The sequence below is a fragment of the Silurus meridionalis genome, chromosome 7 (genome assembly GCF_014805685.1).
Source record: "Silurus meridionalis isolate SWU-2019-XX chromosome 7, ASM1480568v1, whole genome shotgun sequence".
Classification (NCBI taxonomy): domain Eukaryota; kingdom Metazoa; phylum Chordata; class Actinopteri; order Siluriformes; family Siluridae; genus Silurus; species Silurus meridionalis.
In genome coordinates this window covers 16,429,756-16,450,073 of record NC_060890.1, presented here as the reverse complement: position 1 = coordinate 16,450,073, position 20,318 = coordinate 16,429,756, and the positions used below count along the sequence as shown (strand labels likewise).

At 34.3% G+C, this 20,318-nt stretch overlaps 1 long non-coding RNA gene across 1 annotated transcript; it reads left to right on the top strand.

Annotated features, from left to right (window-relative positions):
* The first annotated feature begins 2,246 nt into the window (after window positions 1-2,246).
* LOC124389192 lies at window positions 2,247-18,912 on the top strand. Its single transcript, XR_006926530.1, has 4 exons — window positions 2,247-2,307; window positions 2,658-2,724; window positions 2,858-2,968; window positions 17,655-18,912. It is a non-coding gene; the product is annotated as an uncharacterized LOC124389192 (long non-coding RNA).
* The last annotated feature ends 1,406 nt before the right edge of the window (window positions 18,913-20,318 follow it).

Below are 20,318 nucleotides of genomic sequence, written 5' to 3'. Positions count from 1 at the left end.
TTATTTATTTATTTATTTATTTATTTATTTATTTTTATTTATTTTTATTTTTTATTTATTTTTTTTTTTTATGGTGAAACTTTAGTCAGTCCTCTGTGCCCAAATGTGTATAAAGAAAAATCATAGATAAAGTTCGACATTTTTACAACATCCTGCATCCATCCATTCATTCATTCCACTTAAATGTCTCTACTGCTTTTTATATCACTTACTCTCTTAGCTCTTCTCCTCTAGAAAGATGAGATCATTCCCTACTCTTTTGCTCATGATTAATTGGACTAGGTAATACATAATGCAACCCATGCCACTTTGTTGTTTCCACCATAAAATTAACAAAAGGCAAGACTTCCAGCTGAAACACACAATTTATTGTCACACTCGACACATTTTTAAGTGGCTCTTTTCTGGATATTCTGTCAAACACACTGGGTGGCACGTCCAAGTATCAGTGCAGAGAGGGATTGCTTATGAAAAAATGTAATTAGCTTCCCCAGAGCACTAAATGAATGGCACTTTGTGTGTCAAGTGTTGTTTATTTCAAATGTCTCATAGGAGAATGCACTAGAAAAGATGGAGTCTCCATTTAAGCAGTATGGATGAAATAAATAATTAAGAAAAAATGGTGCTTATAGTTCTCGGTTGCTGAGTGTCTTTAAACTTTCTTCACATTTTCTGTATGCAAATTTCTAATTTGTGCAATAACAAATAAGTCATGCAACTAAATTAAGCCTTATTAACAAGACAATTCACTCGACCAGAGATAAAACATTCCAAAACTTGATGATGAGAAAAAAGTCTTTAGATGACCATAGAGCACACATTTAGACAGAAATCAGCTGCAAACAAAAGTTGATTTCTTCAACTGATTTAAATTCTTTAAACTGAAGTATACTGTACTGTATGAATAAAATATAAACCTTTTTTTTTATATAAATAACTAATGATAACGATAACCACGTCTATAGATATTAGTATTTTGACTATAAGTATTAATTGATATATTTTCAACTGTAATCTTTGATTACTTAAAATTGGCATATAATATAGTATATTGGGAAATGTGCTTTTTGGACCCACAGAATGTCTGTTTTAACTCAAGAGATGACTGAGTGTCCATGTTTTACACTTATCCACATGAAATTAGAAGATACAGTAGAGAAGAAATAACAATCTTAGCAATTATACATTTCACAAAATATATATTTATTTTAATACTATACCCACTTTACACTGATACAGTTTCACACACTGAAAATGTGTTACATTTTTGTTTATTTACAATAGAGTAAAAATGCAGTAGTTCTGTCAGAGTTATAGATTGTATTACCATGATAGTGCTGATTCATTTGTTCCTTGGTTTGCCATTAGTTTAGTACTGTTTTGCTGACATGTGGTAATATGTCCCTGCTGTGACTGGAGCAGAGCACCAAGTTTGCTTCGCTACAGGAATACAACAACAGTCAGGTCTCTTACAGCATGTTAAGTGTGTCTGGGTATGGGTGGGGTTTCCACAGAGGCCAAGGCTTTTTTAAACAATTCAAAATAGGTTTTGGGTAGCTTTTAATGAAATGTACAGTCATAGTCACATTTTTGTGAGAGCCTGTGTCAGTGTGTGCAGGTGACTAGGTGAGTGACGACCCAAATGCAGGATGCGACAGGGACTAAGGAAAATACAGATTTTAATAAAGAAACACACTGAGCAATGAGGCAAGGTAAAAACAATGTCCAATAAACAGTGCAGGGTCAAAAACACGCAAGCAGGGCAATGAAGGAAAAGACAAAACTGGCCACGAGCTAAAGTCTTGTGTGTCCTTAAATACCGGGAGGCGCGGGAAAAACGGCAAGATGGCCGCCGACCCGGAAGTGCGCACCGCGTAACCGGAAGTGAGCGCCGCGAAACCGGAAGTGCGCGCCGTGTGCCCGGGAGATCCTGACGTTTTCAGTGTATAAGCACAATAGTTAACTAAGTTATCTCTACAACTACAGCATGTATAATACAATACTGCATTTAACTTCAGATGTACAGTACAGACCAAAAGTTTGGACACACCTTCTCATTCAAAGAGTTTTCTTTATTTTCATGACTATGAAAATTGTAGAGTCACACTGAAGGCATCAAGGGCTATTTGACCAAGAAGGAGAGTGATGGGGTGCTGCGCCAGATGACCTGGCCTCCACAGTCACCGGACCTGAACCCAATCGAGATGGTTTAGGGGTGAGCTGGACCGCAGAGTGAAGGCAAAAGGGCCAACAAGTGCCAAGCATCTCTCGGGGAACTCCTTCAAGACTGTTGGAAGACCATTTCAGGTGACTACCTCTTGAAGCTCATCAAGAGAATGCCAAGAGTGTGCAAAGCAGTAATCAAAGCAAAACGTGGCTACTTTGAAGAACCTAGAATATGACATTTTTCAGTTGTTTTACACTTTTTTATGTATATAATTCCATATATAATTCCACATGTGTTAATTCATAGTTTTGCCTTCAGTGTGAATCTACAATTTTCATAGTCATGAAAATAAAGAAAACTCTTTGAATGAGAAGGTGTGTCCAAACTTTTGGTCTGTACTGTATATTTCACCCTATTGTTAAATTGAGCTATAATTATGCAATATTGCAAGAGTAATCAGCACTGACAAATCTGCATGGCTCTGATCCAGCTGTAGGGAGCCACTCACACTGTGACCTCCAGCACTTGGCCCAGTTACAGCCATGCTGATATTTCAGGTAACTACACATGAGCGATAATATTACTTTTATATACTAGTTCTTTATCCAAGATTTTTATACAGAGTGAGTGACATTTCAGAACTCATCTGAACAAATGCTCTGTTTATTTTTATTCCACTATTGAAAACAGATCCCGAAGAAGCAAGTCAGCTGGATGGCTTAGCTAGCGCCCATTGATTTGATGCAAGAAGCAGAATCAAGATCGTTTGGAAAACCGCTTGACAAATCGAATTAGTGGACTGTAAGTAACTGTATTAACTTTGTATAAAGTAAACACATAATTTCACCAGTCACCATAAATAAATAAATAAATAAATCAGTCACTCTGGATAAGGGCATCAATCAAATGGCAAAATATACATCTATAGAATGGATAAAACATGAACATTTTGTTAGCAACAATCTAGTCCATTTGTGATTAGGTATGATCACTTAAAACAACTACCTGTTTAATTAGTGTTACATATAGTTATGTTTGTATGTTGACTGATGTAAAGCAAACATAAGTAGACTATAATTTAAACGTTTCAACTTTTTAAAATTGAAAGAAATTCTGCTTTGTTTGCTGTTGATGCTGTGAGTAGCCATGTCCATATGACATCATATACAAAACTCAGGAGTGAGGACATCATTTGACTTCATTAATTTGAATGTACTTGGAAGGCCAACTTTTAAATTTATGTTTTAGTGCCTATAAGTTTAGTGCCAATAAGTTTATCCCTAAGTTTAACTTTGATTGTATTTTGCATTAACTGTGTTCCTGTTAAATGATAAATTAAGTCATCTCAACATACATCATTTAGTGGCTGAGTGATCTTCCTGTGCTAATAATATTCTGGTTGAATGTGAAAATCTTGCATGCGTAACAGGTCACTGATTGAAATGCAGCCTTAACTGCAGCCCGCCAGCTATCAGCACAGAGCTGCTACTTAATACTTCATACACATCCACTCCTTCATGCACTCAACAGCTGCGAGAGCTTTGCGATCACTAAACACAGCACGGTGTAGACTATGACCCACTGAGTTGAGATGGATTTTCTAAATTGACGATTGCCATTAGAAAAAAAAGGGAAAAAAAGCAGAGACGAGTTATGTTGTTTTAATATTACTGTTATAAGTATACAGCTGTATTTAATATTATGAATAATATTTACTCTTCTAATTAATTTCTGGGAAATATAAAAAATTTTATTTAAAAAACAAACCAAATTTAGTTACCTGACTCATTCATTTAATGTAATGAGAATAATTGTAATTTTTTTTTATACACGCTCTATATACAAGAATAATAAAGCCACACAATAAGCATTAAAAGAAAAGAAAAGAAGGAAAAACGTGCACTACTAATTGTTGTTTTAATCACAGATTCTGTTGCATTTTTTAACACATTTCTTTAGGTGTATACACCTTGCATGCATAAGGTAGTTTTATATTTTCAGATATTCTTACTTTAGTGTTATATCTCATCTTGTTTTAAGCTTGCCTATGCATCAAATATACACCCGGTTTTGTGAATATCTGCTATTAGATTGCACTATGAGTACATTTAAAACATTATTATTTAATACTCTGCAATTGCTCCTGGCTTTACAGAGGCTCCAAGCAACTCATTCAGATGCTCATGATTTAATACTGTCTGAATCCATTTAGGTTTTTCCACATGATGCTAAAAGTTTTTCATCAGCAGCTAAATACAATTTCCATCTCTTTGACAGTTTTTTAATTTAATAGACTGATGTAATGTGGCTAGAGCTTCACATTTCACCATCCCTCTCAGCAGATGTGTCTGTGGGTGGGGTTAGAAGATCAAAAACCTCTGAATAGGAGTATTGATTCATCACTTTGGTGTTCTACTTCTGCATATCAGACTGCCTCTTTTACTTTTTATGTATTTATTTATTTATTTATTTGCTCGCCAAGTGAAAAGAAGTGTGAGAGAGAAGTGCTTTGCTACTTAATTTAATCAACTATGAGCTAGCATGCACCATCTGAGCTGGACACTGACATAACCAATTGACTGGTGTCAAAGCTACTTGCTGGCACTTCCTTATCATCGATTGGCCCTTTGTTGAGCCTGAATTAAGTTGTGTCCACATAATTAGGTTATGCCAGTCAGCCATCCTCTCCAGTGTCCTCGACCCTGTGTGTGGCAGAAGTGTTCAATGCTCAACGGACATGACATGCTCAACTAATTTAACTCCTTTTGTATCCGTTGACTAGCAATTTGCTCGTCTTCCGAATGATCGTGTGGAGCACCACAAATAGTCCAAAAGCACCGTAATCCAAAAGAGGAATACATGCTCAGTTGTTTGATAAGAGACTAGATATTCACATACATAGTATATCCCTTACAATCATTTTATGACTGTCCCCCCCTCCAAAAAGAAAAATGGTCGGATGATTTATTATGCATATGGTCTCCACCAGAAGACATAATTGGAAATCATAAATGTCATTTGGGAGTCAGCAGACACAATTCCACCCACTGAGCTTTAATAAAGCTGAAACTGTGACTGATTATACTTTGCTGCTCTGACATAGCTGTCAGACAGTAGAGGAGAGCAGAATTGATTTTTATTTTATTTTTTGTTGTTCTTGTAGTTCCTAAACAATACTACACCAATCACAATGTGATGCAAATACCTTACATTCTGCTGTCACATAATGATTCCATTGTTTTTGCTTTATTGTTAGCATATTAAACATAAACAAATCATATTCAGTCACTTGTAACTCGGTTTAGATGTAATTCGATAATATGAAAGAGAATAGATTGGTGGATTAGAAAAAGCAAAATGCTATTAGGGAATTTTGCAGGTGGACCAGGTAAACAGCGTAACTGCTGACTAATATACAGGGCTCAATAGATAATAAATTCATTAGCTAGCCCACTGGAGGTGGAAGCTTCAGCATGCATGCAATCCTATGTTTTTTTTTTCTGATCATAAAACATATGTAAGAAACATTAGCTAGATAATAATGTATGGGCAGATAGTCATTCATCAATGTTTAGGCTATGAGCTGTAATTATCTCTTATATAAGATATTTTATTCAAGCTAAGATAATGTCTATTTGTCTAATATGTTTTACTGCCAGGCTTTTTTATGAAAAAAGTAAAACAAAAAACTTCAGTAACTTCAGCTCCAGCAAAAAAATCTCAAGGAGCACTAATTATTTTGTTTGTTGTTCCATTTGCAATAAATCATCATTGTTCAGTTTTAAGCAAAGGTGGCCTTAGTGTGAATTTAACAACCTGAAACAACAACTGTTTAACAACAGTTGAAACCCTTTGCTACCATAATTAACCCCACTGCACATTACATCATTCTCATTTTTGTTCTATTATCAGCTCTCAGATCATTTATTACAAATGCAGGAAACAAGATCTGTTTTATTTAATACAGGTTGCATGTTTTCAACATAAACCACAACAAAACAATACAAATGTATTATTATTATTATTATTCTTAATTATTAATGAAAAAAATTATGAACTAAACAAAGGATCAATAATTCTACGCAAAATGCCCTATATTAGGTTCCCATTTAAATGGAAAACCACATCACAGAGAATTTACAATCCATTTGACTTTCCATGTTAAGACAACTACTGATAATTCTCTAAATGATCAGAAAATTAAATAATACAGTCCAGTGCCTTGTTGAAAACACCACACAACACTTTGTCACTCTGAAGTATTAATCCAACAATTTAAATTAGCGGTGTGATATATTTTTTCTTACTAATATTTTGCTAAATAAAAAATAATAATGCAATGAACAATGTTTCAATGTGGTCTGAATCGCCAAAAGCAAATATTCAAACCTTCAAACATTTAAACACTAGGACCAAGGAGTCCATGCTACATTTTGAAGAAGTGCAATTAAGGGTTAAAGTATAAAGAAAGAAAAGCTACAACACACTGATAGTCAAGCCAGCAGTCTTCTGGTATCTATTTGTTGATTGAACAAGATTTTTTTTTGTTCTCTTTATTCCTCAGTAAATCTGTTGGGATTGCATTACTTCTCCCTGTACATTAGGTTGAGGCTCAGTGGTCTCCTCACTGTTGATTTCCCTGAAGACCTTGGTTGAACTCTAATGAATTAAAAAAGCAGAGCCAGAGAGTGCCTTTAACTTTACCCATTTAGGGGTCTTCACATAAAGCACTGAGACAAACACCCAAGCTGAGTGGTCCTGACAGCTTATGACCTGGATAAGTAATTCCTAGAAATTGGTGGTCTGGCAACTCATTTAAAAAGCTACTAAAGACTGGAAGTGAAAGCTAAAAGGTTAATCTGTTAAGAAATAATGAATCAGTCTTTAGGTGAAGCTCTGGGCTTTATATATTATTCACATATTAGCAGAATAGAAAAATAACGGGAATGTATTTGTGTGCAGCCTGTCATTAAAAACACTGATGCATACTTTGATTAACTGGAACAGTGTATTCATGTCTGTTGCCTCAAGGGATTATGATAACAGCAAGTTGTATTAAATATTATTATTGTTTGAGGTATTCTGCTCTTCTTTCATCCATGCAAAAAAAATTAAAAATCACCAAGGACTTTGTTCTTGTTTTTGGAAGGAGCTCAAGGTGAGAATGGTCAATGATTACTTGATTAGCTTTGCTCACTTCCTTTGTCTATGTAGCATTTAGTTCAGAATTGCTCTGTTTCCCCAGCACAGCCAAGCGCTGCATCTCAATCTCACCCCTGTCTCCTGTCCTTTCCATTAATAGTGCATTAGAATGGCACATTAAAGATGATGGAAGATTTAATGTAGATTTAAGGCCAGGCATGAGGCTGATAGAGTACCTATCACAGAGAAATTATGGTCCTGTATTACTTTAGCCAAGCATGATCCCTTGATACGATAATACATGCAGTCAAAGTTTGACTTAAATCAATACAGAATGTAGATTTAGAAGAAAATGGCAGATATTTTTTCCAGTCACAGAAGATAAAAAAAAAAAACGTTACACATTTATACTAGCTTTGTTTTTTTTATATAATTGTATAACCTGCAAGCTTGCCCATTTCATAAACTATACAATAAACTATGTAATTTATAAAGCGTGTCCTGCAAATGGACCTCACAGAAATTTAAGCATAGTTTTATCTTTACTGCAAGCAACTACTCACCACACTGATTTTCACTAAAATACTCTACCACCTGTTTGTTAAAAGAATTGTATTTTTTTTCTCTAGTCATTTCTGCTAAGAAATTATAATAAAAATTCACATTTTTCTTCTCTCACCAGTTTGTTGAAAGAACAACTTATAGCAAGAATAAGGAGTAAAAAAATTCTACATTTCTTTCTTTCTTTCTTTCTTTCTTTCTTTCTTTCTTTCTTTCTTTCTTTCTTTCTTTCTTTCTTTCTTTAATCTTTTGTTAATTTATTTGTTTATTGATATCTCAATATAGAGAAGCAGAAAAATAATTACATTTCAGTCACAAATTGTAGGTGATTTGTGCAAAAGAATCTTGGGTGAGAAAGAGAGAGACATAGTTAATTTCTATTTTGTTATGAACTTTTTAAAATATAATTTTGCAAATGCACTGTAATATTTCACATGAGTCTGTTTGGCCAAGCTGGTTTACTCTACCCTGATTTTGCTTGGACTTCTGTCTGGCCTTATGATGAACCATTATTAGCATGTTACATAAAAGTATATAATGTGAAATACTCTAATATGACATGTGGATTAATAATCTTATGCTTATTTTGTTACCCCGCAAGCTATTTTTGACCAGCAATTTCTGTTTGACCTTTAAACTGTACTGTTTTATAATTATGAAAATTTTCTTTAAAACCATCAAGTTTACCATCAAACATTTTTTATCAAAAAAAAAATTACTGTGCAATAAAACTAGTGGTGGTAAGTAGTGTGTGTGTGTGTGTGTGTGTGTGTGTGTGTGTGTGTGTGCGTATGCGTGCGTGCGTGCGTGGGTGTGTGCGTGCATGCGCTCGTGTGTGTGAGAGAGAGAGAGAGAGAGAGAGAGAGAGAGAGAGAGAGGGAAATAAATAAATGGAAACAAGTTCAATTCTGTGCTTATTCAGGTGAAAGGCAATAGGCTTTGCCTGTCTAAGCACAGTTGTGACTAATTGTGAATGCAGTTTTCCAAGTTGTATAAAATGTTTGGAATGCTTATTGTGCCAGTGGTGCGCGAGTGGAGGGAGAAGCCAGACAGAACGAGGAAAAAACTATTTTGAATTGCCTATTTTTGTATTATGTTTGTTGTGGCAACAACACAGAATTTAGGTTTAGGTTAAAACAACCAATTAAAAACATCAGCATCATGATTGTAAAAGCAACTTTTGGCAAAAAAAAAGTAGTCATTAGTTTATTGGAGGATCGATGAAAAATTCGAGCAGGCAAAAGTGTTCAAAGTTACAGTTGAAGTTAGTTGATATCCTGTGGCCTGATGCAACTGTCTCATAATAAAGTAGATTTAGAATATGGAGCTGTAGCAAAGTGCTTAACTTATTAAAAATAATTTTTTTGGACTCTGTGTGTTGGTCTATGGGTCAAGGTGATGTAAATCTGAATTTTATGTAGAGAAATTTATTGGGCAACTGTGCCCATAAAATTACAAAGCTCTAAGTATTTTGGTTCTATTTGTTATTGCTTACACAAGAAAATGTTTCGCTAAATTTCAAACAGAAAAACATCAGGCGGTCAGACTTTGCAGCACTTTTACCTCCACATAAGTTTGTTTAATTATGCTTATTTTCAGTCATCCACTGTCCATGAGCATTAGCAGTGTGAGTACAGCACCCTTTACACTATCTTGACATTGCAATCAATTGATTAGACTTTGTAGAAAAGTTAGAAAACTTCATATTCCATATGCTATGTATGTAGGGTGTGTGTACATAAACCATTACTTCCAGGATGCCTTGTTCTGTCAGAAACATGACTTCAGGGACAGGCTTTCTGGCCAATGTGATAAGGTGGAATGAAGAAGACCAATGGGAATCAGGGGCCAGAGGGACAGCCATCTCAGTAGGTCATCAGAAATCGATTGGCACGCCATAGTTTGCGCATGACGTGCCCTAAAATACTCTGTTCTCTGCTGGGGGCTGAGCTTCCAAAAATCGATAATCTCAAGTGTGTCCATGACTTATGGCATGGCAGCTCAGGCACGGGCTCAAAGGGAGGCTTAGACAGGATCTCCAGAACTACGGCCAGGTCCCACAAAGGCACTCTGGTCGCACTTGAGGCCTCAGCCTCAGGGTTCCGCGGAGGAAACAAGTCACCAGCAGTGGAGCATGATAAGCTGCAATAGCGGACATGTAAACCTTTTGGGTGGAAGGAGACAACCCTTTGGCTAACTGTTCCTGAAGCAATTCTAGCACTGGGCCAACCGGGCAGTTAACTGGATATAACTGGTGAAATTCTTACCATATAGTGAACAGACTTAGAGCCGGAGACAACTGCGCCCAATTAGTGGTCGAATCTCACACCATGCCTAAATAGGTAGTCCTTTGTACCGGAGAAAGTACATTTTTCTTGGCATTCAATCTTAACTCCAACTCCGCATTCACACACATTCCATGACGGTGAGGGGTGAGGGTGCAAGGCCAACAAAAGGACCCGATATAGGTAAGCTTCGGCCCCTAAAGCAAACCTCAGTAACTTCCAGCCTGACCCGCTGGAAGCTTTCCCTTCCAAAGCCAAGGAGTATAAAAAGGGACAAGAGTAACCATGACTAACTATATATCATTCTACAGGTCTAAACTTCAAGCAGCGTTTTTAGATCACTGTTTTTCAATAAAAAAAATGTATATCGAATGTATTCGCTGAATGTGTGTAAGCAGTACACACAAACGACATGCATAAAAAAATGCAGTACCTACACATTTATTGTAATTAAGAAATTTCCCCACTGTGGGACAAATAAAGGTATATCTTATCATAGGTATATATAATAACGAGTCACAAACGCATCCACTGCTGCAAATCCCGGTTTATTTGGAAAGATAATGCCCCTCTGAACAACAGTGTTGTGATTTAGATGGTTATTATTTTGTTTATGTCACAGAACTTCGATTGGTTTATTGTTTGTATATGTTTCAGAATAACTTTCGCATAAAAAACACCATATTGGTGGTAAAATTGATGGCTTATAAGTTATACAAAGTTATATATGCAGAATTACCTTTAATATAAATTTCCTGAATTTAATGTTTTTTTTTTTCTTCATATATAAATACATGAAATCAGTAATGGAGCAATCCAGAATAGTAATGGGTTAAAAGCCACGTCTCATGAGTTTATGTTTTAAATTGAATGAAGATATCATGAAAAATGAGATTCCTACAAACATTTATCTAAAACTATGTCTGGTTTGCTCCTCCTTGCCCTAAATATAATATATAACAAATATGGCTGGTAGAATATAGGGTTACAAAACAAATGAGACCAACCACACACACACACAAAATAAAATAAATGAAACAGTGAAAGAGGCAGAATCTCTGGCTTGAGCCTCCACTCTATAGGCAGATGTTGTGACGTTCTGCTTTGCATCACCTATCATTTCAAACCTTCAATGTCCAGCCAGTAGCATAATGAAACAAAATGATTAGGGGAAAATGTAGTCAATGAGTCCATAATTCTAGCAATATATGGAAGGATTTTATTCCCCCATGTGGGTGAGTTCTTAATTTTATTACTCTTTAGAAACTCTTAGTGGTAACAAACAACACATGTGCACAGTGACTAACCAGGAAGTGGATGCAGCTCTCGGTTCTGCACAAACAGCTGTTTTTAGCTCATGCTAACTGGGCTTTGTTTACAAAAAAAAAGAAAACAAAGAAAAAATGGACAGTCAAAAAAGATGTTTTATCAGAGATTTGCACAAGCAGCAATGAGGAAAATATTCTTGGGGGTGGAGTAACAATAGAGACTTAGAGATCTGCATGGAGAAATAAAATCTGGGGCTATTTTACATCTGTAAGTTACAATATATCTCCCGTTACAATTGTATGTGATGTTATACGTTTGAACATTGGATTGGCCGGACATCAATATGAATGGCCATGACTGTAAAACAATAGCTTGTCTGGCTACCTGGCCATCAATATGAATGCCAAATTAATATCAATAGCCAAACATGTATAACAATAATGGACAGTAAAGCTCAAAGTGTCTTCTTTTCAAAGTTATTTAAATTGGGTATGTAGCCTACTTTTATCAGGTACTCATAACATTTAAGTTATGTAGGGCATTTTAAACTGTGAGTCCTAAAAGCTGTGGTGAAGGCTAACAGGGTAAGCCTGCCTATATTTGTTTTCGCACCAGTAACCTAAGTTTTTGGACAGTTGCTATTTCCTTCCTGCTCACTGCCTATTATCTCATTAAAGACTGCTTTATTTTCAACTCTGTCTGCATTTGGGTCCTCCTTCCAGTCACCCTTCTGACAGAATAATCTGGCCTAGTTGCTTCCTGGCAAGTTTTTCTCTATGCTGAAGATGTTTGAAATTACATTGGCTACATGTCATTGCAAGTCCTGCTGCAGAGTATATTTGGGGCCAATCAGATGCCTCCTTGATTGTGTTGCATGATTGCTCTGTATCTGCCTGTATTTAATTGAGGACACTATTCATTCTGACAATCTTTATATCCATTTGAATAAATGCAGCCCCAAACTTTCAGGAAACCTCCACCATGTTTCACTGTTGCCTGGAGACACCATTTATTGTACTGCTATTTAGCCCTTCGGCAAACAACTTTCCTTTGTGTGGCGTATGACATTACAGTGTCTTCCACACCTTCAAATTAGTAGCAGAGTTTCTCTCTTACACACCCAGTGTTAAGCCTTGTACGCATCTGTTTCTGTTTCAGTGGATCATGTCTTTCAACCTACACATGACTGATGATCATTAGCATCTGCTTGGTATAACTGGTATAAAACTTTAATCATACAAAATCCCTGACTTTGTGCAATTGTAAGTGCAAATTGTGCAAATTCTTACTTTACAGCATTTCTTCACGCCTGACTAAAATCTTTGCACAATACTGTATTTTTGTTTTGATTTCATTGTGTTTAAATCATCTGCATATGATACCTCCAATAAAATGTTTTACTATAATTTTGTTAATTTTACACAACTTCATTCCTATAGGTCTAATTCGAAACATTTGATGCAAAACATTTTTGATTTCATACAAACTCATTCCCCTTGTTTGTAGGTAATGTATGATGACTTGCATGCTGCCACTTAACATGATTTTATTGCTTCTGAAATAATATGGAGGCCACAGAAATGTGCACCCTGAAGCACTGCCACCCTTTGAGTTTATCAGGGTAAAGAAAAGTAATAGTTTTCTTCTTCACCGTTGTTTATCTCGGAAGAAGTGAAGGGCGCTTGCTGTGACAGCATGTCAATTTCCAGATCAATTGTTGGCTTTTTGCCTGTAGCCCTGGCCCTGAATTTACATAGTAATAGCAATTGCACCCTCATTTCACAAAGCTCAAGTTTCCTAAGTCTTGGCCAGAAAGGGGAAGGATGACTTTTGTCTGCATTAATCTCAAATGTTTATTATGGTTCACTTAAACCTCTAAAATCAAATGAAAGGTTAAGGTATAAGGTAAATGTCTTGCTTTTATGATTCTAATATATTACATCTTATAGTGAGGCAGTGTGTTATATTACTTAGCGGACTGACTGAGAATAACTGGGATATCAAATTAGGAATCAATGTCTAATACTCAATTAATGAACTTCTACTTACACAGCTCCTCATTTGTAACATGAGCACTGAGATGTGCATTGTCACATGCCTACAAATTAAGGTTGGGGTTAGCATCTGCACTTTTTCATCTGCACACCATATTGTGTGAAATCAAAGACCAACTGTATTGATCAGGTTCTCCTGATCTTTTGTACAGATTTCCAGATTACATATAAAAAGAAGTTATTCCAGGATTGATTTCAAAACGTGTTTTTGTTCGAGTAGGTACTATTTTAATTTAAGCTGATTCATTGTCAAGTTAGTTCAAATTAATTGAATATAAAATCTATTCACTATTAACTGCATTTCTGCTCAAACTCCTTTGTGCCATCTACTTTGGCTATAGCATTACGTTTTGTGCCCAGTGTGACAAAATCTTCATCCTCACTAACCTTCATATTTGCTGACACTATTCATACCAGACATTATTGTTTACTTGAGATCAGCTTTCACAATTGTAATTTTTTTTTTATTCAAGTTGTTATTCTTTTTCAAATAACAGATACATTTGGCCTGTATGTGTGAATTTATATAACATTCTGCTGCCTCCAGACTGGCCTATTGGATAACTGCATAAGGCTATATAAATGTACTGTATATTTCTACTTTCTATCAAGATAGCCTAGCATATATCTATTTACCTATGCTTAATATTTAATTGCCTTATATTATTTTTATCCTACATACTATATATATAATAAATTGTAAGGTGCTTTTATTATGCATGTTCCTTTTAACTATAGTTCGTTTTTTCAGGGCAGTTTTCAACTCAGACTAGAGGTATCTGTATTTATCTGAAAGACTTCTGCTTCAAACATTTAAAAACACATGTTAATGAACAGTTTGTAGGTAATTCTAATGATCTTTAATCATAAGATCAAGACAAGCACTGATTAGCACAAATGATTAATCGCAGCTTAATCGCACATTTTTTATCGGTTCAAAGTTCTCTTTTTTTAATACTGTAAGATTTTAATACTGTAATCAACATGGCCATGGACAAATGTGGATGCTTTATGCAAATGTATGTTCATTATTAGTGAAACCATACTGAACATAGAGCTGAAAGTCAAATGTTCTTGGAAATATTTTAACTAATTATTGTGTTTAAAATTACGTAGATCATCAGGACACCAAACAGACCATTTGCTATATTTCCACACGGACGGTTAATAAAGTAATAGCAGAGAAACTGAACATCTTCTAACTTTCAATAAATTACATATACAGAGAATATTTGTTTTAAAAATAGACATTTTAAGTGTTCTATACATATTTATTATGTCTGTGAGGCAAGTATTTACTAAGATTCAGGTTGTTTTATTTAGGTGTCAGTTTTTCTTTATTTGACAAAAGCACAGCACTTGTTGTTATTCTGAGTGTATACAAATAAAAATAGGCCCATTACACAATGCCTGTGTAGTTAAATTGGACTAAATGAGTCATCGAGGCAAATAATTTGCCTCAAATATTTTTTATAATCCTGTTACTCAAAGAAATAATTATCGCTGTCCTTATAATCAATCTATCTATCTATCTATCTATCTATCTATCTATCTATCTATCTATCTATCTATCTATCTATCTATCTATCTATCTATCTATCTATCTATCTATCTTTTATATATATATATATATATATATATATATATATATATATATATATATATATATATATATATATATATATATAATATTTAACTCAAATACTTGCATATCTCCTTTCTCCGGTCATGGTATTATTTTTCTCATTCCCAGTTCAAATAATCACATATGCACATAAACCTTAAATGGCAGCTTAATCAAGCCATCTGTTTCTCAATCTTGGTAAAAACTAGTATATATATATATATATATATATATATATATATATATATATATATATATATATATATATATATATATATATATATAAAAATTATAAATAAATACATAAAACAAATTCTCTTCAAGCACTTTTGTAATATGGTGGATGATTGAAAATCACCTAATTAGAATTGATGAAGAAGAAAAAAAGAAATTCACAGATGGTGGCAAGATCTGTCAGTCAAGACTGCAGAAGGATATAAAGATTACCCATTAGGCTGGGAGTCATTAGCCAAGTCAGCTCACAAGCTCTGCACTTGAATGGCTGTAGCGAGCCTCATTTACCTCTCCTATCCTCCATCATCCCCCTCTCCTCACCCCCACAGAGTTAACGCCACATGGCCATGGTCAGAATGACTGTCGCCTTCTGGCAGGTTTCAGGTGATAAATTTAAACTGCAGGGCTAATTCTCAGCACAGACGGTCCCTGAGACAGCTTGGGGCAGAGTGAGAAAGCTGAATGAAAGAATGATTGCAGTTGGACAAGGGTGCCAAAGACAGTAATTAGAAGAATCATGTAGTCTGTGACTATTTTAATGAAATGTCCATGGACACTTGGCAGTATTGCTACTCAAGGTTACTGGTTTGAACTAGATAATATTACAATCAAAATATAAACATTAAAAATGTGTATGTGTGTGTATATATGTAAATATATACATTATATAGTTTTCTAAAGTTTCTAAACATTTCTAAAGTTTTTTTAAACTGGTTCTTGAAATTATTATTTAAGACAATATAAAATAATAATAATAATAATAATAATAATAATATTAATAATAATAATACTGTTATTATATTATTCCTCTGATTTAACCCTACCAAAGACATGGGTGATTTTAATTTTTAGATTTAAAAATAATTGGGATTTAAATCACATTTTATATACAATGAGTAGTAAATAGTAGAACTATAGTAGTAACTGGTACTTATCCTTGTTATTTCCATTTAATTATTTCTGTGTTGGTAGATTTAAATCTAATGCATAGGAATAATAAAACAATTGAAAATTTGTTTATATTTAATAAATACATCTAGTTTTATATATTGGTTTTAATATTATAGCAGGAAGCTGATTTGCTTAGTGCTTGACTTTTTGTTGTTGTTGTTGTTGTTGTTTGGCTTTGACAAGCCCAAGCTCAAGTAGTGCATTTTCCTGGCTTTGGAATTCTGGATGTAACATTTCTTTAAAATCTAAGTTGATTGTGGTACCCAGGTGCCTCTGCAATGGGCAGAATGTCAGTTACGACTGTAGGAGTAGAGGCTTTTCAGCTGGTATGTGCTGATCAGTGCTGTAGTTTTCCAGGGATTGAGCAGCCACATGTTGGCTTGGCACATTTATGATGAGAACAGCAGCTCTGATTAAAGTAATTCAAGCCAAAAGAAACATGATGGTCTACATGCAGCAAAACTAACTAGACTCTAGGAATTGCAAATTTAAATAAAATGTCATTTTTATATGGAAGAGACAGTAGTAATTCCAGGTTTCCCTTATCAGTTGTACTCCAACTCCTCTGATAACTCAACATTTTGGCAAATGAGACAGTCATTAGCTATCTTGCAGGAATAACACAGCTGGATTACCAGATTAAGTATCACATTCATTAACTTTAATTTCAAACACACAACAGGGCTTTTGTGTTGTCAAATGACTTCCGGAAGTCTTTAGTCCACACAGTCAATATTGGCCCTGAGCAGATTCGACAAGACGTAATCTAACACTGAAAAGCTCTTCCCAAAGGATCATTCCCAGGAATAATTCACCCCCGATGTGTAGGATAAAATATTCTAGGTCTTTTCCACCATTTGAGGGTCTATTCCTTACTATCAACTACACTTGCTAGACAGAAAGGTGGACCACCTTTCTAATTTTTGAGTTTTCTGTTACATCTATTCCTAAAAGGTGCCTCAAATGAAGATAACAATCGTGTAGTATCCATAGATCAATGAAAAACTTGTAATTGTTTTAGTCTATTTAAATGTTGACATTTATATTTAAATTTTTTTGAAGGACTCCAAAATATGCATACATACACTGAAAAATATGCAAATGCCTCTTGCTAATGGTGGCCATGTTTATTGTGCCTTACAGACCAGTTTAAGAATTTAGCTTGTAAATTAAATATAAATTTATTTAAAGTTGACAATATTTATATATTTTTTTTGTTTTATTATTATTATTAGTAGTAGTAGTAGTAGTATTTATAGTGTGCTGATGAATGTTATTGTAATTTAAATAGCTTTAAATATCTCTCTCTCTCTCTCTCTCTCTCTCTCGCTCTCTCTCTCGCTCTCTTTTTTTTTTTTTTTTTTTAGGTGACATTACCCACCACAATATGCTCTGCATAATTCACAGCACAAGTTCACAGAGCTGCAGTGATACCTGGGTATATTTTTCTTGTTGTATGATGGCACCAGTCATGAATGAGGCTCAGAGTTGCCAAATAATGCTAATATGAGCATGACTACAGCAGCTCAAATCTTACTTCTAATCTCCTTTCCTATTCAGTTTTTCTTGGTTTAAATTGATTTGTGAAAGCAACTTATGTGAAACTCGATGTGGATAAACAAAAAGTGTGTTACTAACATTTTAATAATAATTTAGGCATACTGGTAAATGTATTCTAAATGGTTAGGTTACTAGAGTATGGTTACTTTTTAAAGTATAAATTTATTGTAGATGTCTTGGCATTCTCTGCTGGAATATTTTATGCCATTTTACCATCCCCTCGAACTCTCAGCACTAAAGTTTCCTCATAAGATTATGTATAGTCAATTTTTTTTATTATTTACTTCATTGTTTGTTTGATTTGACAGTCAGTGGAGGGGGGAAATAGTTTATTGGGAGTAAGTGTGGATGCTCGATGATAAAGTTATACTTAAAAAAAAAAAAAAAGAAAGGTCTGCTGAAAAGGTTCAGCCTATGGCTTTTGATGTTTTAATACATAACAGCTGTTATAGAGAACAGCTATAGAGACTGTGTTATTTACTGTGTCATTTATTTCAGAAGATGATAGATGTAAGTACAGATTTTATTTAACAGTGTAAACAAGCTACAAACCAACAACAAAAAATGTGAAAGAAACACCACTATAACCAGTGAAAACTATAAACAAGGCTGTGGAACAAGCAAAGAGACATATATGAGACAAAAACAAAAGCTTAACAATGAGATATACACTACATTGAGTCTGTATTAGATGGATTTCCTATCTGTGCTATTTTAGCATTGCATTTCTCCAAACTAAATTATATACCACATGTAACACACCCAAACTTAAAAATATTGACCATATATCTAGCCAAGCCTTTAGGGAAGCATATGTTCATCTATCGCTAATGCCAGTGCAAAATGTATCACTGCCTTTAGAGATCGTTTGACCATTTATGGTCATTGAATAAAATATTCATTTGTATAGCATTCACAGTGCTTAAATGTTGCAACTGGCAACTTTCTATTTATGCAAATTTAAAATTAGACACCATCTGCCAGTCGCACATTTAGACCCTGCAATTTAGCAGCTTCAGTGTGGCATCTTTTTAGCCCAATGATGGCTACATGATGTGCTGCATGACTGACCATAACTGTAAGATCTATTCCATTGTTCTTGCTGAGAGGGACAAAATGTGTGTATATAAGTGATATATTATAATGGAATGTCAGTGAATGTCTAAATATATTGCATATTATATGACAATAAAGAAAAGCTGCTAAAACAGTGTTTTAAAATGTTTTATTTTATCCAAAGTATATGTTGCCATTGGATACACCTCATATTTAATCGCAACTTAACAGTTTTTTTGACTGTTGACAGTCATGTTGCCTGAAGAAAACCTGATGTTGCTGTAGCTGGCATGAGGGGCACAACCAAAAATGACATTTTGTGACAGAAAAAAAGCTATCATATAATCTGCATTGTACATGCACTATAATTGGGAATCACTATTAACACTATAATATAATCCACTATTAATAGAGAAAGATGCAAAAACAAATTAAAACATTGTGAAATAAAAAAAAATGTAGGCAATAGAATCAAAAATGTATTCTGAGAGGACAGTGATAATAAAAATGTAATTAAAAAAATAGAATTATTTATTTGCAACAATAGCAGTATAAAAAGACTTTAAAAGCAAAGTAATTGATGTTCCATTCTGTGTTTATATAATGTGCTGAAATGAATAAACAGAGAAAGCTAATAACTTGCAGCAAATAAAAACATTTAAAATAATTCAGTAATGTAAAATCACTGATCCAATTATGCTGAAAAGCACCGGTATCTCTACTATTGTGTATAGTTCTGTTTTAAGGATGATTTAATAGCATTGAAAATAACACAATCATTTCAGAAATGGAAGGATTTAAAAACAAGCAGCATCTTAGAAATGCAGGCTTTTATGGAGTGAATTTGTAAAGTTTTCCATAAAACCTTTAACAATGCTCTTTTCAACGTGTTTGTCTTTCTAGTTTTTGGTTAACTCATGATTCATGTTTTGTTTTATAGTCCTGTATATTTGCGCTTGATTTAAATTGCACTTTTCATTTCCTGCATTGCATGATACTTCTTATCTAAGCAGGTGGCAATTTTAATATGTAAACAGCACTAAATGTACAGTATAACATACCTGCAAAATGTACTATATTATATACAAAAATGTTTGAATTGTGTTTTAGGATTATTCAATCAGTTATCAGAGAGAACGCACTCAATAATTGAATTTTATAATTATATGAATTGCTAATTTCAACATTCTGTGTATTTCCTACAAGGTTTACTTTTACTTTTGTTTTCTTATCCCAAACACATGACATTTCTTCAGCATTACAGCTTTGTCCATAGACCCAGTTCTTTTTTTTAAGCTCAGTAGCTCAGCCCAGATGCTCACATCTATTAAAACCAAATACACCCAAGCCAAAATGTGTGAGATGTGTTATTCTCTTCCTGCAATTAAGATGATTCATGGTTGAATGACCTTCTC